Source organism: Harpia harpyja, chromosome 12 (genome assembly GCF_026419915.1).
Source record: "Harpia harpyja isolate bHarHar1 chromosome 12, bHarHar1 primary haplotype, whole genome shotgun sequence".
Lineage (NCBI taxonomy): Eukaryota > Metazoa > Chordata > Aves > Accipitriformes > Accipitridae > Harpia > Harpia harpyja.
In genome coordinates this window covers 37,932,669-37,960,355 of record NC_068951.1, presented here as the reverse complement: position 1 = coordinate 37,960,355, position 27,687 = coordinate 37,932,669, and the positions used below count along the sequence as shown (strand labels likewise).

At 38.4% G+C, this 27,687-nt stretch overlaps 1 protein-coding gene across 1 annotated transcript in view; it reads left to right on the top strand.

Moving 5' to 3' along the window:
- NAALADL2 (N-acetylated alpha-linked acidic dipeptidase like 2) overlaps positions 1–27,687 on the top strand; it is a 507,372-nt gene that overhangs the window by 115,925 nt on the left and 363,760 nt on the right. The gene's annotated exons all lie outside the window — the stretch shown is intronic.

The window sequence follows — 27,687 nt, the reverse complement described above, 5'->3', positions numbered from 1 at the left end:
AGACAGGAGAAGGGTGGTTTTGTTTTTTAGGTTTTGGGTTCTTTGCAAAGATTCTGCCAAGGGGCACCGCATCTGCAGGGATCATCCCTCTCCATGATGGAGAGCTGTGGCTGCAAAGTTCCCACCCCACAGAGGTTGGCTTGATCAGTTAGTTTTCCTATGAAATGCAAATTCAGAGGATCTTTAAAATCAGTTGCAAACTTTCTGCAGGCTTTGGCATTTTGATGAAAACACCTGCCGCAAAAGGGAAATATTCTTCAGATCGCTGTCAGTGTGAAAGTGAAAGGAAAGGGTGAGGAACAAATGAGTGGGAGAGTCCAAGAGGAGACAAAGCAGCCTTGCCTGAAGCACATGTTAATCAAAGGAGATCAAAGGATATGATGTCAGTTTATAGAGAAACAGGTCAGGCAAGCCCAGGTAGCTCAGGAAGCAGCATACTAATTATTCACAGAAGAAAGTCAGGTATACGGTTACCGGTTACGGTGCTACAGTTGAAAGTCAGGAGGTCAAAACTTGCACAGCAACCAAATCAACTTGATAAAACAGCTTGGCTCCTTACGGGGGGGAGTTTATCGTTTTCCAGAAATGGGAGAGAATGAATCTAGTGTATCGAGTCCGTCCCAACAAGGTAAGCACGTGCAACCAGTGAAATGCTGTGCTCTTTGGAAGTTTGGGGCATTGTTGGTCTCTGCGTGTGGGAGCTTGTTTTGCTGTCGGCTGTTGCAGTGTGTGCTGCGTGTCCACACAAGGGGACGTGTTTTTGCACGTGCATGTGTTTTTGGGAAAGGAGGAAATCCACATCCCTCATCTCTGCAATACATTATTTTAAAAAAAAAAACAAAACAAAACACTGCATGAATTCAGGCGGGTAAGGGAAGGTCTGATAATATCCTGTAAGCGTTTGGCGCTGTATTGTCAACAAAGATTGCTTTAAACTGAAGGAGGTCTGTGGAAGTTGAGGTTACTGTTCTGTAACGTAGTTCAGTGTGCTGCAATTTTTTTTTTTTTTTTTTGATAGGAAATGCTTTGCACAACTGTTTCGCACAAATTGAGTACCTATTGCGTGTGAGCAGGGCATGGTAGATGCATAAAGGTGAAAGATATTCTTTCCAATTTACATTCTTGGCTTATTCCAGGTTGTTGTCTTTTTTTTTTTTTTTTCTTTCTTTCTTCTGTGGGCTGTGCTAAGGTAACACCAACACATGCATGCAAGATAGCCCATGACAGAGTATTCTGGCCTAGGAGTTTTAAATTTGCAATAGAAGCCTGAACACAACAGTTCATAAATCTTGCTTAGTCCTTCTTTTGCAACATTAATGTCAAGTTTTTGGTTTGAGAAGGAATGTTTTCCCAGTAGCCCTTTTTTCTTCCAACAGGCAGTTTTAATGTCCCAGGAAATATTATCTTCCTGAGGAATTATTCCATTATTTTATCTTCTTAGCATTCAGTGGTTTTTCCCCCTGTCATTCAACCCGTGCTTTTCTTTTGCTTGACTTTACCAGTTTCTTCTTGGCCTCTTTTTCATGCTTTGCATACCAGCAAGGGATAAAGCCTTGTATCTATTTTGGGTTTTGCAAGAATCCTGAAGCTATTGTAAAATTTGTAAATGGTTTTCTGAGAGCTGAAATGGTAACTTTCTAGTCAATGAGAAGCTGTGTTACTGTTATTCCTTGAAGTTCTTTATATAAGTTCTTTAATAAGTTTTAATAAGTTCTTTATATACATGCAAGCATGTTATACTGTAATTCAAATATGTGTCTCAGACCTGTGTTAATTGGGAGTAACTCCATTAATGCCGGAGTAGATTTTGTTCACAGAGAATTTCTATTCCACTGTTTTTTGGTTGGGTTGTGGGTTTTTTTTTGTTTTTTTTTTTTGTTTTTTTTTTTTTGGTGTACGTTAATAAGTATGTACATACTACACAGAAAACATACACTAGCAAATTCAATTTTGATACAGGCTTTAACTTTGAAAAAAGCAACAGTAATGTTCGGTAGTATACAGGTCTAAACACCATTTCTAGTGTGGTAATGAGAGAATTGGTATTGTTTCTTTGTTCTCTTTCTTCATTCAGGATCTGACTTGAGGTTACGGGGGTATGTTGTTCAGAGAAATATCCAGCCTAATTCTGATCTTAGTTTTCACGCTGTAAGTGAGGAGCTATTTCACTGTTGATGATAAAATCATATTGATAAAACTGATGTAACGTGTTTTCAGGCCCATTGTATTTTATACAGGTCTTTTGGGAGCCATGACTGTGATTCTTACTTAATTTGTGCCTTTTCTTCATTAGTGTAAGCAAGCTTAGTCAAATGGAATTCCTCTTGATTTGCAGTAGTGGTAATGGGACAAGAATTAGGGCTGCACAGTAGTAATACTGTTTTTTAAATAAAAATGTTCTTTGTGTACGCACATGCAAACACACCCACCCACCCCCAGTATAACTTTTTTCAGTTGCCATCAATCCGATGTCTTGGGTTATTTCCATGTGTGCTTGTTTTTAGAAACTGTCCAAAATAATTGGTGATTCAACTGTTATTTTTTAAGGAAAAAAAGGTGGAAAAATTAACATTACTCAAGATACCTGTCAAAACCACTGCTAGTGAGACAACTTGCATTTCTTTCCATGTTATTTATTTTTAGAGAACTTTGCGCTTGTATGAATTACTAAAGGTGCCAGATTGACAGCCCTGGAGGCTGGCTTCACTTATTCATTAGCAAAAGAGGTATGGCCTGGGCAGCAGGTGCACAAACCTACTTGCTGTGCTATACCCATGTGTCTCAGTTTTGCTGTGGAAAAAAGAGCCCTTTTTGAGGATCCAAAGGTTTCAGTCCTGTTCACTCCTTGCCTTTCCCTGCAGCATTTTCTTCTAAGGGCACAACATAACGGTCTCGTGATGATTAGGTTTGTGCACTAAACACTACGCAGAGACCTTTATTTGATTTCACCAAACAGCCGTCAGATGGTGAAGAAAGCTCGGGGCTTACATAAGTCAGTAATTCTTGCCATCTGGTCAATCAGTAAATATAAGGTCACTCTGCCGTCACGGCATTTTTGTTTTGCACCAAGTACAGTAAGCTCAGAGAATAAATTAGCTCTTGGTTCCATGCCGTTGTTGTGCTGCTACTTCGGTAAATGCTTCAGACCTCCCTTTCTGCGGAAGCTTGCAGCCTGGGTGTGACAACTGAAAAGAGCAAAGCCCAGAACAACAGGGCTTTGACTGCCAGCCATAAATTGATTCTTCATTCAAGGGAGCACACTGAGAGCCCTTCAAAAATGCACTGCAACTAACTGAGAGTATCTTGTATTTTTACGGTGGTTTGGGTTTTTTTGCTTTTTTGTTGTTGTTGGGTTTTTTACTTTTAGAATCAAGTTCAATTCTTTCACATGAGTTGTTGTTTTCAGTCTTCCTGTGAATTAAGTACTTTTTACTGGAGAGTATGACAATATTAGCCCCATAAGATGCAAGTACTGTAAATTTTAATTTTATGATACTGTACATGAGTTGTAATTGATTTTACACTCTATTGTGTTGCTAGATGATCGTAGTAGTTTTGCTTGCTTGCTAAGTGTGTGTAATACATGCTTGCCCCTCTGGCCCGCAGAGGACAGAGTTAAATTGACAAGTTCAAGTTAAAGCAGGCTGTTCTTTCAGTTCTCGGGAGGCATAGTAAGTCAGCAAGAATGAGAAGAGTCCTATGAGCATTATTAATACACCATCCTGAAAAATTTGGGTTTTTTCAGGGCTCCCTTATGTGCCATTTATTAGCATCTTTAAAGCATTTTAATAAATGGTTTCATTATATATACCCTTAACATAAACATATGATTAAATAAGTAGAGTATTTCTTAAAATAATCTCCAGCAAGTTCATGTTCCTTCTGTAATTAATCTGGGCTTTGGATCGGCTCCGAAGTGTGCATTCCTTAGGCTTTGTTCTTGTGTTCTGATGGTGATTTTTAGATCAATATATATGTAGTCTCATGAAACATTTACAGACCAGGTCTAAAGGAAGCAACTACTACTTCTTGCTGAGAAAGGTGATAGGAAAATATCAAGAACCTACGTAAAGAACATCTCATGCTTGCGTGGGGCAGTGAGAATTAAAAAGGGAGTGTCCCAGACAGTGAATTTCAGAATAGTGGCTTTTCAGTCTCGAGCTTTCCTTTCTTAATGAGAGGGCTTCTTGGCCACCAGGTCTACCCTGCTTTTGACAGGCTATACGAAGAACAGTTTTGTTTCAGACTTGTGTTTTTGAGCAGGACTCTGAATAATGCTAATAAATGCTGTAATCAGCTGTCGTTATTAACTGTGGGGTTCTCTAACAAAAGGTGGTAACTCTGAGGGTCCACTGTAAAAATGCTTCCTTCCCCCTCTGCGTTCGATGCCCTCAGTCCTCAGAATGGAGTGCCTGTTTGCTCTCTGGATAGTTATTAGCAGAACATCATTGGGTCCCTTCTTGGCTCTTTTTGAATGATAATAGCGAGGGTTTCCTGTGACAGCATTTCTTACCCAGATTGGCTCTATTCCCCAACCAGGTACAGTAACAATGGGTAATTTAAAATAATTCATTTTATTGCTGCCTCCTGTAGATTTTTGACTTTCATTTCAAAGTGGTGAATCTAGAGAGCTGGAGAAGTATGTTCTGATCACTATCCTGGTGCTGTGAAAAATATGAGATTCAAATAGTCCTGCAGAGCCATCAGCAGCTGGAGCAGCACAGAGCACTCTTCTGACTTCAGCTGAAGTAATTCTCACATTTTCTGGGTGCTTTTAACTCTTTTATCACAGGTATACTTTTTTTTTTTAGCTTTAATTTCCCACTTTATATGTGCTCATGAATCGGGATTTGGGATTTCAGCTCTACAGAAATAACCTCACTAACATAAGCATATTAAAACTGAGAAAACTGCTTAAATTGAAGCATGATAACAGTGAATCTCTCTCCAATGGTGAGAATCCACTGCAGAACTGGATATCAAACCCAAGAGTTCCAGCTCCCAATCTGCTGCGTATTATTGTTGTTTTGCTGTTATAATCCTTTCCAGTTCTTAGAGGTATGTTGCAGATGATTGCATCCTAATATATATGCCTGAAAATGAAACAAGATAGCAACATCTTGCTGCAATAAATAGAACTGAAATTGAAAATGTAGTAGATGTATAGTAAAAGGATGATGTTTGCAAAGTGTCCGAAAACTTTTCCTCATAATCTTGATCATAAAGCTACTTCAAACTTTGAAATTCTACCAAATATAGAAGTAAGCTCTTGTCGGCAGTAGGGTCTGTGAGATGCAGTGTTTGCCACTCAGGGAAGTGATCCAAGGGAAGTTGGTGGTTTTCCCCCCCCCGATACATCATTCTTCAGTGTGTGTGGTAAGCGTTATATTTATTTTGGCTGCTCCCGTACCTCTTTTCTCTGAAAGTATGTCGCTTACTGGAGAAAGGTAAAGAACTGAGGTTGACGCAGAGGGAATACCAATGTGGTTTTAGCAGTTCAGGCAAAAGAAACCAAGGTTTATGTAAACTTCTTGTGCAGATATGACATAATCTAAAGAGTGCTCTGCATTCATAGCAGGTCCTGACGAGGTCTCTTGTCTTCCTTCAAGTACTGGAAGTTTTCTGGAAATGGCTGGAATTTTTTCCACCTCTGTACAGGGATTGTATTCCATAATCCTGGTGTAAAAGGGGTGGTGGTGAGGGGGTTTATTTTATTTGTCTTTTTCCTTTGCTTGAAAAACCACATCTTTGCTGATCTCCATCACAAATGAGGTGGTACAGTCCTGGGGACGGTATCCTAAACAGCATTCTGCCTTGCAGTGAGTTGTTGAGATGTGCTTTATAAAGACAGACAAGGTTGTCTTCTTCTTCATTGCAATATCATTGTGATCAAGGTATTTAGAATTTTTTTTTCTAAGTATTTGGTTTTGTTGGGGTGGTGTTTTTTTGTTTTTTTTTTTTTCCCGGTTGGTTTGTTTTTGGTTTCTTCCCCCAAGGCCTGTTTTCTTAATTAGTCCCTTCATACTTACGATGTTCTCAATATTCCATTAGATTTATGGACATTGCCTGGCTGTAATGTAGTAACGTTACAGTGTAATATAGTATGCTTTAAGTAATGATGAAAAAGTAGGATAAAGTAGTTTTTATTGGAAGAATTTCTACTTTTCAGTGATCATATGTGGGTTTTTTTTGCTCTTGGGTTGTTTTTTCTATACCGTTGTCTTTGTCATTTAAGTTAGATTCAAGCCAATAGGAGAAACATCGGTTACTTAGGTCATCTAAGCAAAATAAAAAGAGTACTGGCACAATACCTGTGCAATAATGCTCTCCCGTGTAGTATGTCGTGAATTTTGAAAACATTGAAACAGGTCATTGTAGATTTGTTCCAAATTTGGAGACTTGGTTTTCTTAGTTCTCCTGATACTCCTACTGGTTCAGGGTGACTCTATGCATTTCCAGATTGTCGTATGTATGTTATTATGTATTGTATATCCTAAGGTGTATGAAGCAACTCTGTATTAGCGGAAGGAAATTTTGGTGAGTGTTTGAGTAACTTTCTATCTCACTCATGTTTCTAATCGTAAGGCCAAGCACCCTGTTTGAGGAAGAAGGCATACTGCTTGAATTTACCCTTCTGAAACTATTTATGGATCGTTAAACTAAGAGCACCCTGTGAAGGTCGTCAAACAGAACACGATAGACACAGAAAATGTTTTATGTCACGTCATTTGCACATGCCTTGAAAAGAGGTGAAGTGCACTGCGTAAAGAGTTTTGCCCTCTCTTAGTGATGTTGCTTTTGTCCTACAGGTTTCAGTAGTTATTGGAAGCATCCATAGTCATGACAAATAGTTAAAATATAGCATGTGTAAAAAAAATGTGGGGGATTTTGGCTGTTTTAGTCTTATTTACTAGGGAAATGAAGCTTATGCTATCTCTGTCAGATGAACTTGAGAATGTTCAGGCAAACTTTGGGTACTTTGAATGCTACAGAAGAATATTTTCCCAAATGATTTTATCGGAGATTGGTTGATGTATGCAGCAGTAAATGTAGCTGAAGATATGTCTTAGGTATAGGTGGTTGGGGGAAGCAAACAAGTTTAATTACTTGTCAGTGACTTCAGATCTTCATATCCTAAGATTAATTTTTAATTACACAAAGCTGTGCAACCCTGAGGAAGTCTGGACATGTCCACACTTACAGAACAGAATGCTGCCTGGTTTGCTAAAGAAGGGCGCGTGTTTGTCAGAAATACTGTGATTTCATTACCTGTTATAGTATTTTCTAACTCTAATTACTTCAGAGAAAAAAAAGAACTCTGTAAGGACGCGGTTTAGCTGTATTTAATGTCTATATCATAGTCGTGACAATTTTTAGGAATCTCATGGTTGTGGAATATATAGAACTGGGAACAATAACTGCAAAACTCTTTCTTTTGTGTTTAGTCAGCAGTCAGAGAAGCAAGAAAGATTTACTTGATCTACATCAGGAAAGTAGCTAGAAACCATTGGAAACCAGCAGTTAGCTTCAAGGAGACTTGTCATGTTCTTCCCTCTCAAGAAAGGTGTGCGTGTTCTGTGTAGTAGTGCTGGAGCTTTGTGCTCAAATTTTTAATTTCTGTTTTTTTTTAGAGTCCACTGTCTCCACTGTCGTGTTTACCTCAGGACGGTATTTCAGCTGGTGCAGAGCCACGGCGTGCCTTTGGACCTGCACTGGTACTAGGGGTCTGCTCTTGCAGAGTGTTGCTGCAGTTGCTTTTGCCTTTTTCCAGTTTTGTGTTTCTGGTTATATTTTGGTCATATACGGAAGCCCTTCTTAGCATTCGGGAGAATAAAAAGCATAACCTAAAGTTAACTAAATCCATCCATGTAGAAACAGTCACAGAAAGCGGAGCTGAGATTTTTAGCCTGAATGTTACTGTGAATCTATAGTGCTAGGCATAGTTTCATAATAGCTGGCTTTGTCAATTTGTATATATATTCATCTTTTTCCTTCAAACAGCACTTGTATAAAAGTGGCATTTCTGCTGTCTGTGTAAGCTCAGATTTTATGTGCCTTCATAACACAATTAAGTTTACCGCATTTTATTCCTGCTAGCACTGCAAAGAGGGACTGAGTCAGACTATTTGCTCTTGTGCTTCATCAGCAGAAATGTTTACCAACTTTCTAGTTGTATTTTATTTGTGAAAAGGCGACGGAAGTAATGGGGTTGCACTGGTATCAGAGGATTTAATTTGGCCTGTGTTGCTATTAGCGTTGATTGAGACATATGAGCAAGAAATAATCCAGTTAGACTTCCACTGCCCAAGGCTGAGTTTTTGGGGCTGACAGGAAACAAATATACAGCTTTTCACTTCTAAACTGAGTATGTTTGACCTGAAAGTCTGAGACTTACAGTAAACCCAAATCATGGCCATGTTGGATGTGCAACAGAATTGTTTTTTCTCTCTTTTCATAGAGGTGATGTGTAGTTGTCCTCGATTAACTGCACTCTCTTCTTGTTTGCTCTCCTTTCTCTCTTCGAGTCTCTTCTCAGTATGCCTTCGGTGGAAGAAAGCATAGGTGGATGGTTTGGGTTATAAATACAAAGCCATTCCAATTTGCCAGTAAATTAAAGTACAGACACCATATTGCTACAGGTCCTGGCAGTGTCGATGACTCTGTTACCTTGCACGCCATCCCTGGGATGCTGCCTCCCTCTAACAAAGGCTCCACGAGCTCTTAAGGGACTGTTAATTCACACGTCTGTTAATTCATGGGCATTCTGGCCATCCACCTGTAACTGTAGTGTAGCTGATGGTTAACTAGCAGATAATTATATAAATCCATGTCCTCTACATACCTAAACAACAAAACGTTTATAACAGTTGCTTTCCTGGTACAGAGAATTTTTCCTATTTACTGTTTCTATACTTACCAAATTACATGTAAAAACCATAAAATACTTTATATTATCCATAAACATAATAAAAAATGCTACACTACATAACTTTGGCTTAGTCAATAATTCTAGGCTTAGCCTGAGGGGTTGAAAAGAAAATTATTCCTGTTACAAATTTTAATTATGCCATAAACTTTGGGAAATAGCTATTGATCTTCAGCATCTGGCATCAGAAATGTTGCCTGCTTTTTTTGGTTATTTAGTTTGTGAATAGCATTGTCATATAGGATAAAAATAAAAAATGTCACAGGAGATGAAGATGTACCATATGCAAATGAGAATATTTTGGTTTGTTTATGTACTAAAAATATTTTATTGCTGAAGAGTTTTTTGTTTCTTACAAGATTTTTTTTAGCTATCTCCAGAGAAATTTGCATTTGAGATGCAAGAAAGCAAATTCTAATTCTATCAAAGACCCTTTCTCACCATGGGATGCTATAATGTATACAGTATGTTTCTTGTCTTAGAGGTACGTTTAAAATTGCAATTGCAATTCAATTGACTTTTCTCTGTTGTGGAAAAATTATACTTTCAAGGGCCAGATGAGACAAAGGCTGGAACCTTTTTTCTATACTTTTTGCCTTAAACCTGGGTTGTTAGACAGTGGGTGTTTGTAAAAAAATTTTAAGTATGGCTTAGAATAGTAATATAGAAATTCTGATCTGCTATGAAATCAGTGGCAGAGCTAGCATTGCTCTTCAGCACAGCGAGCTCTTACTCGGATGTCGCGGAGTAGGAGGAAGAGGTTTTTAAGGCGTTTGAATTTCAGAACAGCGCGTAATGAGTGCGGCATTAGAAATGCAGACTACCTTTCTAATCATAATAAGGCCTAGAGCCAAATGTGTTGTTTCATGGCATGTCTGCTTATGGTTCATGAGGTTTGACTGTAGGTGAAAGAAGAGGGAGAACTGAGGTGATCCCCGAAAATAGCCATTTCAGGTGACTGGAAATACAGGCTATACTCTCACTACAATTTCAGTACAAGAATCCTTGTAGGCAGCGTAGGATAAAGCTTCCTTTCTTTTCCCCCATCCAAAATAGTCTTTGAGGAGACGCTGCTTGGTGCCCTGCTTTTGAGGTAAATGGAGGAAGATAGTCTTTCCCATTCAGGAGAACTGGAGCTACATAGAGAGAAACGCTTTAGAGAGCTCCAAAGAACTGGCCCTTGGAAGGGTGATCGAGGGCAACTCGCTGTGATGACAGAGAGCGACGGAGACTCTCGGAGTCCTGAGTATGTGCCTGTGGGACCAAAAAGTCCTTGCTTTCTCTCCAAATGTCTACATCGTGTAAAGCAAGGAGGTAGTTTGTGCGGTCCTGAGAATTGTGCCAAATTAGTGCCATTTTAGTTGGTGAAATACAAAGATACAGTGAAACTAATCTTAGTGCCAAATATTACATTGATGCATCTATATTAAAAGGAAGAACATTTGTAAAGCTATAGCATATGGGTAGGCTGCTCTGTAAAGGAAGCTCCCAGAACACCCTCAAGAAATATTGTACTTTTCTCCTTATTTCAGCAAGTGGTGGATGCACCTCTGTCACTTTCTGCTTGTCAGTTTTAATTAGATTCTCATCTTTTTATCTTCATGCACCCCATGGTGAGCACTAATACCAAGTGGTATCTGAAGTTTCTCAAACTTTGTGCACGTTACAGCAATGCTGTGACCTCTTATTTTGAGTAAGTAAACTAAGCAAAGTAGGACAAAGATGACTTCAGAGAGGCAGCTTGTAGTAGCTGTTGCCAACTCTTGGGCAGGAAATTGCTCCCTCATAAGAGTATCTGCCAGTGGCGTATTGATGCTTGAACCCTTCTGGCTGACTTTACTCGGCCTAGCCTTGAACAAAAGGGGTAGAAAAAAATATCATTGAGGCTTGCAGGCATTTGAGGTGGCCAAACTGACAGGTTGCGCTCCAGCAGGTAAACGGAAGCCTATTAAGAACACACAGAGACAAAATGTGTTGTGTGAGCATTGAGTGTTTTGTTGAGATGAACCTCAGCGAGGAAGGCAGCTGTGGCTGTTTCAAGGACACAGAGCAATGTTGCGGTTTCTGAAGGCTTTCTATAGCAAGTTCTGACTTAAATATTTTTGTATAAGACTAAATGTCTAAATTGAAACATGCATCTGCATTCTCTTTACGGAGCAGGACTAAGGCGGCATCTCTGTCTGACTGCAGAGCCCTCTCTGTGAAATGAAAAACACCACCCCACCCCCAATTTTGTCTTCTCTGAAGAACCCTAGTATTGCTTGAATAATATTTTTTGTCTGCTTTCATTTTCTGAAAAAAATTAGATGTGTGAAATGTATGCATTTTTCACAGGGGAAAAATCCATTGTAACGCCCAGCGCGCTCTAAAAACTTCCAACAGTTTGAGAACCCAGACCTGGCTTGATTTTTTTTTTTTTTTTTTTCCTTCCCCTCCACAGTTACCCTTTAGCCATTTAGTTTGGGCCTTGTAGGTCAGAGAAGTTCTGCTGTTTATGTGTTCAGCCATTTATTGTGGTGACAAAGGGAAGCTCAATACCTTAAAAAAAATAAGCTCTAATTTTTATATACTCCAATTTTTTTATGTATTGTTTTTGGCTGGCAGGTCAGATTTGTACTGCTGCCGTATGCAGCAACTTAAAATTCATGTTGGTGTGTCACTGCAGTTACTACACTCGAGCCACCACACCAGAAAACTATTAACTTTCAGTTAATGATAACAGAAAATGTTTTATAATAAACTGTGAAATAACCTAATCATCGGCAAAAGGTGTAAAAATTTTATATTAAAATGCAGTTAACTTCTGCCTTTTTTTTTTGTTTGTTTCTTTTTAACAAATCGGTTATGTAAGACATGCAATTAATTGGCTTTTGCTTTGGAGGGGATTTGTGTTTGCTATAACTTGGTGTCTGCTCCAACAATAGATGAATGCCGCTAAATTTTCTGATGTTTACGTGTAGGGAGATAGGGTCCTTTTTGGTAGGAAGAGAAGAAAGCGGTAGCTTGGGCCTGTTAAAGCTAAGTGCCGAGTTGTACGCTGAAGACTCAAAGCCATAGATGGGCTAAGACAGAAGAGGTCATGTTTCAATTTTTGGTTGAATAACAGATTGTTTGTATGGGCTTGGGTTGCCTCCTTGTCTTGCTTTGTGCTAATCGCTTGCTTTGCTTTTTACCTTAGATTCTCATTTGAGATAGGCAGATAGGAACTGCCTGAGCTCTGGAGGCATTGTGGGGTTAAAATCCGTCAATAATTCTCAAGTGCCTTTATCTTAGCGAAGGTAAATACCATAGCGTCAAGGACTACTTACAAGTAGCTTTGTCGTTCTAATTGGCTTATTTCTATCAGTAAAAGAGAGTGTTCAAATGAAATGAAAAAAAACGTAGTCTTTTATACAAAAGGAAGCTTTCCTAAGATGCGAGGTTAGAACGTGCTGAGCTATTAAAAATCAAGAGGAAGAGTAAAACTCTTACCATGAAGGATGGGAACTGAAAGGTTGGGAGAGAAAGATGAACGAAGTGAAGAATTTGATAATTTGTTCAGAAACCACTTCAGCTGCAGTTGTGGTCAGTTATGAAGGCTGGTGGCACCAGCCACCTTCCTTTGCACTGATGGGAACCGAAAATCAGGGAGTAAGTTTCCACCTTCCCGAGGATGTTTCTTGTTTCAAGACAGACTTTTCAAACACCAAATTGGCTGTCCATCCGAAATGCTGTAGGCACTGTACTAATAACAGTGTTATAAAACAGGTTTAAGAGCAAGTCTTGATGTAATTATTCACATTATCTCCTTCCTATGTCATGTAGAAGATTCAGGACAGGTTTCTGGGTGAGAGAGGAATTAGTTACTTCGGTGCCCTGTGTACAGCAGTTAAGTGAACGCTTTTCCTTCATCTTGTGCTTTAAAGCTCTGTGTCACAGTAAGTATCTAAGCATTCTCCAGAGGTGATCTGGAAGTGAAGGGTTCACTGTATATTACTTCAGTGTTGTTTTTTAATCTGCTTTATGACATTACCAAAACATTTTATAATGCAGATATCCATTTGCTACAGAAGAGAATTCTCGTGATTTTTTTTTTTTTTAAAGAATTGAAAATAGAAATTTATCTAGCAGAATGATTTGATTTTTGGTTGACTAATGGAAATGCTAAGTATGTTAAGATGTCAAACATCTTTGAAAAAATGCTAGCCCCCTAAATTTACATTAGTCAAATGCTATCCCAAATACAGTCTTTCTTAAATGTGACAGCTGAGATTTGGCTTATAAATGCAGTGTATTGTTCTGTTTATTCTGATATCGCTGCATTTTGTATTTTTAAGGGTAAACTGTATCCTCCAGTCTTGGCATGGATGTCTTAGAGTCAGGAAAGAGCAGGTACTGACTTTCTGGCTCTACTGAAGGTGGCTCTTCACATCCTTGAGGGACATCTCAAGGGTCTATAAAGCAGTCTTTCTCTCACCATTGCACTCTTCAGCTGAAGATTAGAGATTACAGGTTACATACCTGTAAATCATGTCCCCAAGTTGCGTGCTTTTATAGGCACAGGAGTTAATCGATCTGTGACTTGAAATCCATCATACTTGGAGGCTTTGCGGTGGGTGGGTATGTATGTCTACACATGCAATATGGTGATCTTGTTTTGCCTACAGCCATTTTTCATAGATCAATAGCATGCAAAGCACGTTGCCCACTTTGGATATGTAGTTTTATTTTGTTAAATTTTGTCCTTCCCACAGAGTGTGACGGGGACAAGTGGGTAGAGAGTGAGGGAAGGTTGTGTAACACCTTGTTGTACATGTTCTGTGGTTACACACAGAAGGGCAGTGGTTAAAGTTCATGATTGTTTACACACTTAGCTTATTACTGTATTCAGCTTTAAATAATTTAGAGATGATGTTTCTTGCCTTTTCAATATGTGGTTGTACTCCTAACTTAGGAAGTTACTGATACATTCACAGGCAATAATCATATTATTTCTCCAGTCATCTGCCTTAGTCAAGAAACCTTTCCTGAACAGTCTGTGAAGGTGGAAGAGGTGGGTTTTATTCTTTAGATCTACCCAGAAGGGAGAGAAAAATCAAATTGATTCTAAAACCAAAAGGAGTCTTAGTGTCAAGATGTAGATAGCCTTAGAGTATTGTGTTCTCTGGTTTCTTTTATTTATGTAATGAGGAGAGTCCATTGTAGCTTTATTTCTGTCTATTGCTTTGTCTTGAATGCAGACCAAAAGAAAACATTTTACTGAATTTAGTGTCTGTGTCCTATTTCTGCTGTGGTTACTGCTAGTTCTGCTAGGTTACTGCTGTGCTCCCACTAAATGAGGATAAGGTCCAACAAAACCTGGCTTTTGTCTGTTTGTGAAGTCAGCTGTTGGGTTTAAGAAATTGGGATTGTTCCTTTTTTTTTTTTCTAGTTTGGTGTCAGCTGCAGCTATTTGAACTGGATTGTATCTTTTATTGCAATTACAGCAAAACTAAAAGATGCAGGAAAGAAAAATCACCTTCATATTTCTAAAGCGATTTTTAAAAAAATAAAATAAAATGGGTTTTCTGTTGTCTCAAACAGATGTTTGTTTAAACCCAATCATGAACTTGCACTCAGATTTAATTTATTGTTTAATTTTGTACCAGTCTTTTGTAAATGAAGTGCCTCAGGAGCAAGTGAATAGGAGGTTTCTATGTACTGAAGAGTTGGAATGGGGCTTCTCTCAGCGGAGTTAAGTGTCCCAGGAAAAGAAATTTGCTGATGAAGCAGGCTCATGTATGTAGATATTTGTCAAGGTTTTAAAGATGCAGTAACTTCAGTTTGCAGCACATCTCCAGTCAAGTCTGAGTAATTGAGTTGGGTCCAAATCAAATCTCAGTCTTCAAAACTCAAACTTCTAAAAAGTGATTTTTGTGGTGTTTTCTGGTTTTGGCTGTGGGAATCTGCGGCCTTGGCTGTGTTCAGTTGTTTCATATGCAGTGCATCTGAGTGCAGACAGGTCTTAAGTGGAGGTGATGAGATACAGCTGGTGTCTTTAAATTATTTTTGACCAGATGTGAAATAGGCCCACTGAAATTTCATGATGGTCATCTTGGTTTTCGGTATGGAAATTCTTACCTGATAAGCAAACACGAATGTTTGAGAATGAGGTTTTGAACCAAACCCAAGCTTTAAAACTTTCTCTGAATTGCAATCATGTACTCTAACAGATTATAGGTATTCTAAGCACAAACACACATGCCTTTTTACTAAATCTATCCAGTTTGTCCTACCTATCATAGTCGATTTGAATTCTTCCACTTAAAGACTGCGGAAAAAAATGTCTGCATTTCATTTAATTCTCTTTAACTTGTCTGTATTTCTTCAGAATTGGAAGAGGGAGCACCCAGTCCATGTAGTGACCCATGTCTGGCTTTTCAGAGAAACAAAAAAAGAAATAAGTAACGTACTGACTATTTCAATCCTAAAAAAAATTTTAAAAATACTAGATTTAGGTCTGGAACGTTCATTTGAAATAAACAAATTACAGTTGATCGTGTATCATAAAAAAAAAAAAAAAAAAATTATCCTGTTAGCATGCTTCTGTTAGACTGTTTTTAGCAAACTTTTTTTCTTGTTTCCTGTTTTTCATGGTATTTATGGGCTAAAAAGTTATAATTGGCTATATTTTTCATTTTGTGTTAGTTGGTTTTATTTTGGTATTTGTTTCAGGAAGTTAGTGTTTAGATCTTTGAATATGCACATCTGTTGTAAAGATGAAAAACTGATAGAGGCATGATTGCTTACTGTAATAGGAAAAAATTAAATTCCTGTATTCCATGGAATAGAATAGGAGCAGAATGCTGAGATAGGACATTTGAAAAAGCATTTTAAATGTTACTGGATTGTTCAGTTATCGTTTGTAAACCCTGTAACCGTGAGGCATTTCAGCCATTTTAAATTACTAGTGTATAAATGTTTAAATTATGCCAACTATAAAGATAAACATTTCTATTATGCTTCAAAATTTGAAGATCATCAGTAACTTCCTATTCTTCATAAAGTTCAATTTCATGCAAGAGTAGCTGATGTTTTCAGATGCAGTCAGTGATGCTGTGGCTTCTGCACAGTTTTTAGCTGGTAAGGGAGAAGAAATCAAAGAGAAATCATTTTGAATAGCATATGGTTGATCTACTAAGGCCATTGTGACAGTGTATCCCATATTGTGTTGTTAAACCCAAGCGTTATCATATTAGTCATTTTATGTATCATCATAATTGTATAATTATTGTATTTGATATACCCAAGTTTGTTCCCATTAGCTTTTAGTCTTAAATCATTAGAGGCAGAATTTAAATTCCCTGTGAGTTACATTTTTTTCCTAATCGGGTCAGTCTTTGGAAAAAGCTCCTGTAGATTTTGACTTCACCCATCATTAAAGTTTTCCTTTCTCAAACAAAAACTTGGTATTTCTAAATAGTTTGTTGTCTTTTTATAATTAACTGAAATTAGGACATAGTGAAAATGTGTTTTTAACTATGTTAATAGTCCTATTTGAAATTATTTTCCTCTTTCCCATAACGAATCAAATTTCTAATGATTCTTCCTGTTTACTAATTTGCTTTGTTGTCTGGCTGCCTTGCATTTAATCAGCAAGAGTAAACTGTTAATATATCACCAGGAATCTGTCAGGAGTATCTATGTAGCGCTACGACTGCTGACAGGATATGGAAATTCACTGGAAATGATGGGCTCAATCCACTGGGGATTTCATCTCTTGTCAGAAACACAATGACTGGCGTCTCAAAATCTTCAAGTAGAAGATGCAGTAACCCAGCTCTGGTATGGGGCATTGTGCTTATCTAGCAAACCACCTGCTTTCTGTCCGGATTAGTATGCTGTTCTTATTTTGCTGTCTACCAGTAAGCAGCAGAAATATGTTTATTTTGGTAGTAAGCATTTAAAAAAATGTCTGGTTTTATATTGTTGTTGGTTTATGTTTACTGTATTAATAGACGGCTATGAGTTGAGTTGAATTACTTTGCATGGTTAACTACAAAATAGAAGTTTTCAGCTAGTTCCAGAAAACCCAAACAAACCCAAACGAATGGCGATCGGACACTTATTTCCTTTGGTAAGAACCTGCTACTTATGGAAATTTTACAGTTGTTTGGTGTTCCATATTAGGCAAAATATCAGTGGTGATACTGTATACTCCCGACTTCCTTGCTGTTCTTATATTGCCAAAGATGCTCTAACATTAATGATGGTTCATGCGCTAAAAAAAGTAAAATAGGAAGACAAAGCTGGGTTAAGATTACTATTTTTGGTTTTTGTTTTGGGGGTTTTTTGGGGGGTTTTTTTTTGTTTTTTGGTAGAAGCCCAGAGACTGTACTGAAGTTAGAGGGATGATTCAGTCTTCATCTGATCACAGTAATTAAATCCAAATTTAAAACAATAAATGACCATTAATCTCAGAAAAACTAATTAAAAAGTTCTAAAAGAACAATAAAATGATTTTTCCAACAGTCAAGATTCTCACCCTCTGTATGCATTTCTGATAAAGGATGGAGGGCTCAATGAATGTGGAAAAAAGAAAGCAAATAAGTCTTACTCATAATTTTTTGTTTGCTGCTTAAAATGACGGTAACCATGATCTCTGTGTGATTGCACGTCGTTTGCTGTCTGGTTAGGCTCTTATAATTTAGCATAGTTCACAGATACAAATACTTGGAATAGTCCGAATTTTCCAAGTTGTGCAATACTACAACAAGGAACAATTATTAAAAGCTCCTAATCATTGGGTTTTTTTGGTGTTGGTTGTGTAGGTTTGGTGGTTTTTTTCTTTTTTTTAATTTAATTTCTTCTAATCCCAAACTACATCTTTAATTTCAATTGGAAAATGGAATACTTGGGGGGGAAAAGGTTTGTCATATTCAAATGATACGATAAACTCTGTCCCTGTTTGTCTGTACCAGGTCTCTCTGCCTATCACACCACCAATAAAGAAAGAAATTTGCGTGGTTTCTCCCATCTGGTTATACCCTGTTAACTAATTCTTAGACAATGGTAGTATAGGAGGAAAAATAACTCCTTCGGTATTTCCAATGTTGCACATATTCCACAAATAATAAAGCCTTAGCTCGTCATTGTTTCTTACAGTTTAATTTTGTTGTTGGCAATATCAGGGCGTAAAAAATATGTAAGCATATTGCAGTCTTGCTCTTGAATTTTATTTTGTTTTTAATTGTTAGTACCAGATCCTCAACACTATTTGAAGCTTGAAATATAGTTATTAAATTTATGTGATAGGGATGTTGCTGTGCTCTTTCTTTCTTAACTTTTGAGCCAGGTTGGCTGTGTGTTGTGTTAGGGTGAAGGAAGAGAGAGGGGGCTTTGTCAAGGAAGAGCCAGAAGCTTCATAACCTGATTATAAAAATGATTATTGTACACTGCCTGCATTAGGAAAGCATTAAACGCTCATTAGGGCTCTGAAGTGTTAGCCATTATAAACCTGGCTGCAGTTGGCATACAACTTTTATCTTGCGTGTTTTGCTTTGATGCAGTAATAAAAGTGTAAATTAGAAATGGGAAGATCCTAAAAGCAAAAATAACAACAACAAAAAAAATTAGTATTTTATAGTCCTTTGCTACAGCAAAATATTTTTTTTTCCTCTTTTCCTGTTAAGAGGCAGAAAGCTAATCCTACCCAAGACACTTTTTTAAGTGCTTATGGAAGAAATTATACCATAGGGACTCAACCTGCAGTTACAGCTCAGAGTTAATGTGATACCATATATTAAAGTGATGAAACTACACTGCATCGCAGCTAAATGGCATGCATTTGTAGGAAGGACAGGTACGTGATCTAAAGGATATTTTCCTAAACCTGGAGCCTGAAGTGACATAGCTGGATCCTAACTGGGATGTCAGTGATCTGTTGTCACGTTAGTAATTCATCGGTGCATTAAGGCCCCGAAACTGTGCTCCGACAGATCCGTGCAGAATCCAGCAGTTGTCTGGCTTCCAGGTTGTTGCACGTTTGCGACTGTATTGAAACCAGGCAAGTCTGTGAAAGTGGAAACCCTTTTTTCACCCTTCTCCAGTTTTTTTACCTTGAGTTTTATTTTCAGTCAGATTCAAGATTATTACAGCTTCTGTAAGTATACCGGTAAATAGTGAACTGTTCCATGTTACTTTAACAATGCAGTAATCTGTTAAAACTCCTAAAACATAGTCAGTGCTGATATACACGTTGCAGGTCTAAAGTTACCGCAAACTCCAGCATCTCTAGACTGTTCCTAGTCTGATGTCTACTTGGCTGTTCAAAGGTCGTTATGGGTTGTTCCTCTCTTGAGAAATGCAGTGTGTGCTGGGTACACAACATTACACAGAGTTTTATTCAGGAGGTGCTGATAACAGACTTGATTTGCCAGTTTGATGCTAGATCATGTTTCCTGCTTTGCAGGCCGTTCAGTGTAGAAATTGGTCTAATTTTCTTCAATTTAAATGTTAATGATCCTCTTTTTCTCAAAGCAAAGGGAAACATGCACAATCACTCTGAAAATAAAGACTTGTTCTGGTAATTCTAGTAATAACTTTATGTCTAAGTATCCCCTTTAAATACTTGTTTGGCTATTTGGCATTAAACTATTTCTTCCGTAGATAACTTTTTAAAGGCATTGATCAGAGATTAAAATTTTAGACTCAATCTGACAATATATGTACTTATTTGAAGCCAGTAAAATGCATTAAAATTGTTTGCTTTTGCTGCTCTCAGTTTTTTTCCAGCTCCATAATAGTTACAGAACTTTGAAAGTGCTTTACAAATTCTGGGGGTGGAAATGTCAATATTTTATCAAATGTGCAGTGAAGTTTTATCATATGTTTTATTTTGAAAACTTTGGCCGCCTGTGTTTATGTGTAATAGCATGTTTTAGAACCCTTACTTAAATTGTGCGCCGAGTCTGCTTCAAAACCGTGTGCTATTATAAGAGGAAGCAATCCTTGCCTTGGTGAGCTTCCTTTCTAAGGAAGTATTTATTTAGAATAGAGCAGAATCAGGTATATGTGGTATACAATAAATAAGGAGTCACTTAAGATAAAGCAGGATCAGGTATATGTGGTACAAACTAATGGGTGGAGAAGAAGAAAGCGGTACGTGTAGCTGGACAAGCACAGGGACCCTGGGCATCGTGGCTCGTTCCGCAGCCGAGTGAAGCCCATCGCTCGGTGCACATCACTCTTACAGCAACACCGCTGGTGAGCCTCGTGGGCTTGAAACGAATGTGAGCGTACTGCCGGTGTGAAAACATGACGGGGGCCTGCAGATTACTATGTTCTGCCACGCTGTGAGCAAGGGAGATAGATTTTGACTGTTTTTCTGAATTGTTGTGATTACCAGCCTCTGTCTAGTGCATTATAACAAAACACAGTTGCAAAGCTGGTGCTGGAGTGGAATGCGAATGAGCGCCTGGGATGTTTTAATACCTTGATAGCAGGCTGGACTTGCTTTTTACATTAAAGGAGTTGATAAGAAATTAGCTATTCTGTTCTTTAAAATATTCAAAAAAGTGCTAATTTTGTATTTCAAGTGGCTGTCGGTGCTCTTCCTCTCTCCCTTCCTTCCTTCTTTTCCATCCTGGCTCCCTGGAAAAAAGGGTAAGGGTCAGCTTGCTGTCTTCAAAGCTACATTCTCAGCATCCATCTCCTCTTGTCACATGCATGTAATGAAGAACAGCAAAGACATACCCTCCACATCCAGGAATCATGCTGGATAAAATTAGATGAATGTTAATGTGAATGCAAGTAATTTACGGCATCAAGGTGCTCCTGTACTGTTCATGTCTTTCTATGTGCCGTGAAGATGGAGAATCTCCCACAATTTTTATGTTGCAACTTTGTGTTTATTTTGCAAGACAGAGGGGAGTTTGTCCCTCTAGGTTTATCAGTCTCTTGAAGCGGTTTGTGAAGTTCAGTCATTTTCAGTTGCTTTCTCATTCTTCATTAAATGGGCACGTGTTTACCATCTCATATACAGTAGGGTACAGAAAGTTGCTTGCTCTAAATGAAGTGAATGTGGATATCACAGAAAATGCTACGTGCATTCTAAACCTAAGAAAATACATCTGCTTTCTTTTAAAATGAAAGTACTGTTTCTGTTTATGGTAACAGCTGGGGCTGCCATTAATTTTTATTTTGTTCTTCAAATATCGTTTATAGGCAAAGGTGTTAAACCAGTTATAATTACATCACCACAGTTGCTGTTTGGAATATCATTTATTGGCTTTGGATTAGGTGTCTTAATTACTTGATTGCTGTATTTTGGATTTGGGTAAATGTCTCTTCATTTTGGTGGCATTCCAAGTATGATGAATATCAGCAAAAAATATCGGAGTCATTAGCCTTTAGTGTTCAACATTTTTCCTTTTTTGTCAAGATGGAAGAATGTGTCAATAAGAAAATAATTTTCATTTCAAATGAGTGCTCATAAATATGTAGAAATTAAAAAGCAATGAATTGCTTTTATGAATTTTAATGGATGGTATGGTGCAGCATTATGCAAAGGAAATGAATGGCATAAATTACAGTAGTATATTAATTCATATCATTTTCCTGTAACTCATTTCATATGTGTTGCATCTGTGTGCAACCTAGACAAGGCGTTGTCTCACACATTGTTAATCTTTTCCCACAACACAAACTCATCCATTACTAAACTGGAACATGGTAGTGTTTTTAATAGTGCTAATCAAAGCTGTAGCACTGTTTCGGAGAGGTTGAGGGAGGGAGGTTTTCTCTGATAGACAGTGTAAGAGAAAGGATGTAACAAGAAGCACTAACACGTTTTAATGCTGTATTGGCATTGCTGTGGTTTCCTGCTACCTTTTAACTACATTAAATTTCTCAGTAAGTTAAATAAATGTTAATGTAGAAAGTAACCAACTAACTGTATACGTTTCACTCTGCACCTCCCTTGTTGAAAGGGACCTAAGTAAAGGATTATTTGACAAAGTGGTATTGTTGCTTTATATAGTTATTTATTTTACATCTGTAGTAGGGATAGAGCATTGTATGTGGTCACAGGGTGAATTAATGGGTGATGATAGAAAGCGTCTTGCACAATTTGTAACAGACACCAGCAGACAGGAATTTTGTTTCTTCCTCTAAAATCTATGATCAGAGCGAATTGTGGTGTTCAAGGACAGAATAGGACAGTGGGTATAGGCGGGCATGTATTTAAGATGGAAAGATCACAGCTGTATCTGTTAAAAAACTTATAAACCATCGTTCAAGTGTAGCTGTGGTTTCAGAAATAGCCAGAAGGCTACAGAAAGACCTATGTGCTGAACTGGGGAGGCAATTATTAGTGGTCAGCTTCAGTGACTTTCTTTAGCAGTATGGAAAAAAACAGGTTCAAAGCAGAGTCATGCTGAGTTTCAGATAGATAGGTGCTTGCAGGGGAGAAAGTAGAAAGGAAGATGAGTAGAAATGAGGCAGTGACTTAAAGCTGGCAGAGGTGTTTTCAACCTGGCGGCCGCAGACTCAAAGAGTCAGTGCGCTCTTCTAAGGATCCGTGAGGGTAACGAAGAAAAACAAAACTTGTCAGCTGACCTAAATTCGCTCTACAGGAGTCTGAACTGGCAGGAGAAAACTTCAAGGGTCAATAAACTGGAAAACCCCTGAGTTAGAACTTAAGCCCAGACCCATCCTCAGTGAGATTTGCTGGAACATTAATTACTAATAACTGATTGGATACTAGATTAGTTCCCTACCAACACTTTAATTAACTGCAATTAAAATTTTAAGTTTGGATTGCACTTTGTACTAATGGCTTTCTACAAAGTTTTATTGCTTTGCTTTTGCGAAAGATGCTGTGCTTTTTTGATTAAAAAATTAACTTCCTGTTAAAAAGAAAGACCAGAAGAATTCTCTGTCCAGCTGCTCTTTATTTTAGCCATCTTCAGTGGGAAAATTAGCCTTTGAAAGTTATCTAAATTTTGCAAAAAGCAGAACCTAGATTCTCTAGTGTATTCAGATATGCAAAAATGGGCACTGTAGAGCGCGAAGCTGAAAATCAAACATCGTGTCACAGCTATAAAGGGATATCGCAAATGTTGTACAAGACCTTTTCAGAAGTTACTTCATTAAAGTATTAACTCAAGACAGTTTTTAAGACCATTTCTAATTTCAAAGGTAGTTAAAATAATTCATTAGAAATTGCATCTTAAGCACTGATCTATGGATTTAAATCAGTAACTTGCTGAAATTAGAAGACTCAACAAGTTCACTAACTTTAGTCATCCCTGAAGATAACCCTTTCTAGTTTTTCACAGCGCTGAGAAAAATACCAATCTGTGACTTTCTGAAGAAAAAACTATTCATTTCCCTCCCATCCACCCTGTGCAATGCAGTATTAGGTAGCAACACATGAACATCTCGAGAAGTGGAAGTCAGGTCTAGATCTGTGGCCGGTTCATCTTGCAGCAGGCAGTGTGAAGATACCAGGTTACTCAATATTTGTTTACATGTCTCCATATCATTCCACATTACATGATGTCAACAAGCCTTTCAAAACAAATTTATTTCAGCTGAATGCAAATTTATGTAGTGCAGGAAGGAGTGGTGCCTAGGAGCACATAACCAACTGCAAATATTTTCCAAGTATAGTTTTTCTTTCTTCTAGGTATGTTCATAGAGGAAGATGTCTTTCACTTAAGAAAAACTTCCAGTATTCTGTTGATTTGCCATTTAAAATCAGATATGTTTTCATTCCAGAAGTTCATTGAGCAAGGACATTTTGAAGTCAGTAGCCTAAAGGCATTTGTTTCTTTTTGCAGCAATTTTCAGATATTTCCTTGATTCCTGACTTGTTTTTGAGACGCACATTCTCTAATATAACTTCTACCCAGATTCCAGCTAGCTCCTTATATCAAAACCGGTCTTCGTCCTTGTCCTTTTAATTTCCTTTATGCAAATTTTAACCCGTAGAAGAATAACAAACATACAGAAGAGTCAAATAAAACAACTCTACAAAGAAAATCTGTTCATATCTGGAAAACTTAAATAGACTTTAGAAAAGAGACTGTTTTCATTACAATTGTGCCTATTTTTATGTCTCCTGAAATGGCTAGAACTAATATCAAAGGTTACATGCAGTATCAGTAGGCTTGTGGGGTTTGTTTTTAGAAAAGAAAAAGCTCTGCAGCTTGGAGATAAAATGTAATGTAGTAGTTGCTAAGGTAACTGCATGTTTTTGTGAATAGTGGAACAAATTAGGTGAGCAAAACATCTGTAAATTGTCAATACGTAGTTTAGAGCTGCCCTTAAGCTGCAGAAGTTAACCTCTTCAGACCTGCTAGCAAAGCCAAGGACCATGGAGGAGGAACGGTCCTGCCGAGCTCTCTGTAAAGCTCGTACTCTGGTGAACGCTGTCACCTCTCCTGGGGAGGCAGAGGTTTGCTGTGGCGGTGGTGGGTCTTCAAAGGGCCTGCGAGCAGGGATGAGTCCGGCTTGTGAGCGTGAAAACCGGCTGCTTTTGTTTCCCCTGGAGCGATAGAATGGGTTGGTTTGCTCGCTGCGTCCAACGTGCTAGTCTTATCTTCTGCCTCTAGCAATGACTGGTCTGTGGCTCTGGAGATGGTTCTGGAGAAAGACAAGCTGAGCAGTCCTGCCCCAAAGGATGGGACCCCGTGTCCTTGTCCTACCTGGCTGCGTGAGGACCGGTGCGTGCCCCGAGCCCTGCATCAGGGTGGCCCGTTCTCATTTTCAGCTTCTGCTGGAGGTGGTTCTTGGTCGAGTGCGCTCCTAAAAAACAAATACAGACTTGGTCCCCTGGAGAGATGCATACCTCTAGAGGCTGAGCATCTCCCACCCCCATACATCCAATACTCTTCTGAGAACACGCAGTAGCTGAGTGCGTATGCAGTTACCTTTGCTTAACCTCACACTTTGTCAGCTCTAAGCAGATGAGGCCTAGGTGTTATTGTCAGCTGCTTTCCGGACATAACCAGCTAGCTCTTTGCCAACTACTGGTGACCAGTGGGACATGTTTTGAAAAGGTCTGAAACATAAATTTTACAAGATGAAGGCCTGATGCTGTTATGTGATTACTTTAAAGAGTGATGGCTTGGGACTCCAGTCAAAATCTGGCCCGTATCTAGAGAGAGGTAGGTATGATTTTATCTGGGAGGAGAAGCTTAGTGAGCATCTTCTGGCACACCAGAGGCTAAAGACTAAAAACGAGAGCAGTAAGAATAGCAAATACTTTAATGGTTCCAAATCCTTTAACGATAACAATGATTGGCCTCATTGTCATTCAGAGCAGGGATTATTTTCCAGAAGGAAGTCAAAAAGTCCATTTATGTCTAGATCTCAGTAATTTTATGTGCCCATATTCTGGGCTTAAAGAAGATCTTTGTTTTCTACCCTTGACTTCCACAAATTAAACCGAAGGTGTCTCGATAAGCAAGTAAGCTGCAGTTGTTTGAGTTTTGCTGAACGCAAAGAACCACCGGTTCCTAAGTAGATAATTAGTACGGGGATAAGGCCTTCTTTCGTCCCACTCTCTTGTAGTTAATTGTCCAAACTGCAAAATCACCTGAGCATGGCACGCCATAGCAGGATTAGCAGCTTCTGTGTAAAACAGGAGCAGAGAGGTTACGGGGTTGGTCAGGGTAATTTGAAATGTGGAGGCAAAGCTTTGTAGGATTAGTTTCCAATGTTAGCCCTTTACAAGAATAAAATTCATTATCGTTATGTGGAATGGGAGGTGAGGGGAAACACCCAAGTGTTGTGAACCAGGTCTTCCTCATCCTGCAAGGCATATGCTCAGACGACTGGACGAAGCATACAGCTACCTGCTTGGGAGAACAGCGATGCCGAGGGAGCTCTGCAGGCGGCTTTGTCAAGACCACGTTCGTTGCAGGTCACTTGGATTGACTTGAGGGCAACTCGGACATGCCAGTGCTGGAAACTCCAGCTGACTCGTTTCCTCCCACCACTAAATGTTTTGAATAAGCTGTAGCTCCTGCACCAAACAGAGCCCCACGTCTCGTCATGCGAAGCAACTTTTGCGTGAGAGTTGCACTCTTAACTTCTCGGGAGCTTTTGTTATTCCTGACGGTGGGGCCAGTAGGTACCAGTAGAGTTGCACCTATTTTGGGTTAGATTTAGCCCAGCTGGAGCACACAACATCTTTATTCAGTAGATGGTCATTATGTGATGCAGCAGATGCTTTAGATCTAGTGGGTCAGATTTGTAGTTAAAGAAGAAGGAAGTATGGAGTAACTTCATTTTAAGTCCACCAATTAGCCACAAGTAATCAGTTGTAGAGTTTGGTTTGTTACAGTTTTGAGTTGGAGTTGCAAAGCTAAATGCACCTTTTAATTTTCTAGGGTATTTTGTTTTTTTTTCCTAGGAAATTCCTGCAATTGCTGTTACTGAATAATTTTAATGAGAAATTTTTTAAGCACATGAAAATTTTGACTATTAGGTTTTGTATTTAATAGTGTAAATTGACCTTCAGTAAAAAGACTTTGTGCTGTAGGACATTATTTGTTGAATCTGCCTAATTAATTCAGGAATTAGGAATAAATAAAAATTAGCTTTAAATTGGGAAATGAGGCATAGACAGAACTACATGGGGTTTGGGTTGGCTGGTATGTCCACAGGTTCTAAAATATTGTGCAGAGTGCATCTCCATAAACAGGAAGAAATATATTTTAAAATGAGGCAGGTAGCATTTTATAGAGAATTATTTGGTCTTTTAGTATAGACTGTCCAGATGAAAGAAATCTATTTGTCCCAGCTCAGAAATCTCCTCCATTTCATTCCTTCTAGCTCAGTGATTACCAGAATCTCATTTTGGAGACACTTTCAAATCCAACCACCTGTGCTCAGAATTGGACCATGGGATTCTTAAAGATTTTATAAAAGCGACAATTACGTTAGTCTGACATTGCTTGCATCCATTCCCATGGTGTTTTCCACTTCACCTAACTAACTTTTCATGTCTCTTCAAGCTCGTTGCAATCAGAATTGCTTTTTACGGTGAGATTTGAGACCATATAAGAAGGAATAAGTTATTAATGTGGGGCCTCATGCAGCCCCATCAATTTTCATCCTCGCTTTCCCAAAAGTGAGAAGAGGAGATGCTGAGAGCTCTCCCACAGAGGGTAGGACTTTGGGCACTATATTAAAAATGCAGGCAGATAGAGAAACAAAACCCAGTTTCTTGTGGCTCTCATGTTTTGTTATTTTAGGTGGTAAATGCTTATTATGTGCACTTCAAAATTGCACATCCCGTATCTCTGCGCTTTGTAGTGTACACTTCCAAATAGCATTATCAGAGTGGGGAGATAAACGTATTCATAAAATATGGAGCTTTATAAATATATTATTGTTTGCTTTCTCTTTTAAAACACATTTATCTGGAGAATTTACTTTCATGACATCCCTCTTTTCCCAGTGAGAACATAGATTTCTCCTCTGTAGGCCTCCTGTAAGAGCAATGGTTTTCTCTCTTTTCAGTCCTTACTTTGCTTACCCCAGTTGTTTTTGCTGTTAAGAATTCCTCAGTTTCCTTCTGGAGATCTCTTAATTAAAAGCCATGAGCCTTTAATTATCTACAATTCCAGCAAGGTCTCTTGAGAGGATAAATGATGTCAGTTCATGGCAAATGTTGACACCTGCATAATTTATACTACCTTTTGGATGAATGATGATTATTTCTCAGAAGAACAATCTCAAATCTTTATTGGAAGACTATTCTTGTTATTGGCCTCTAACAGGAAGATCCA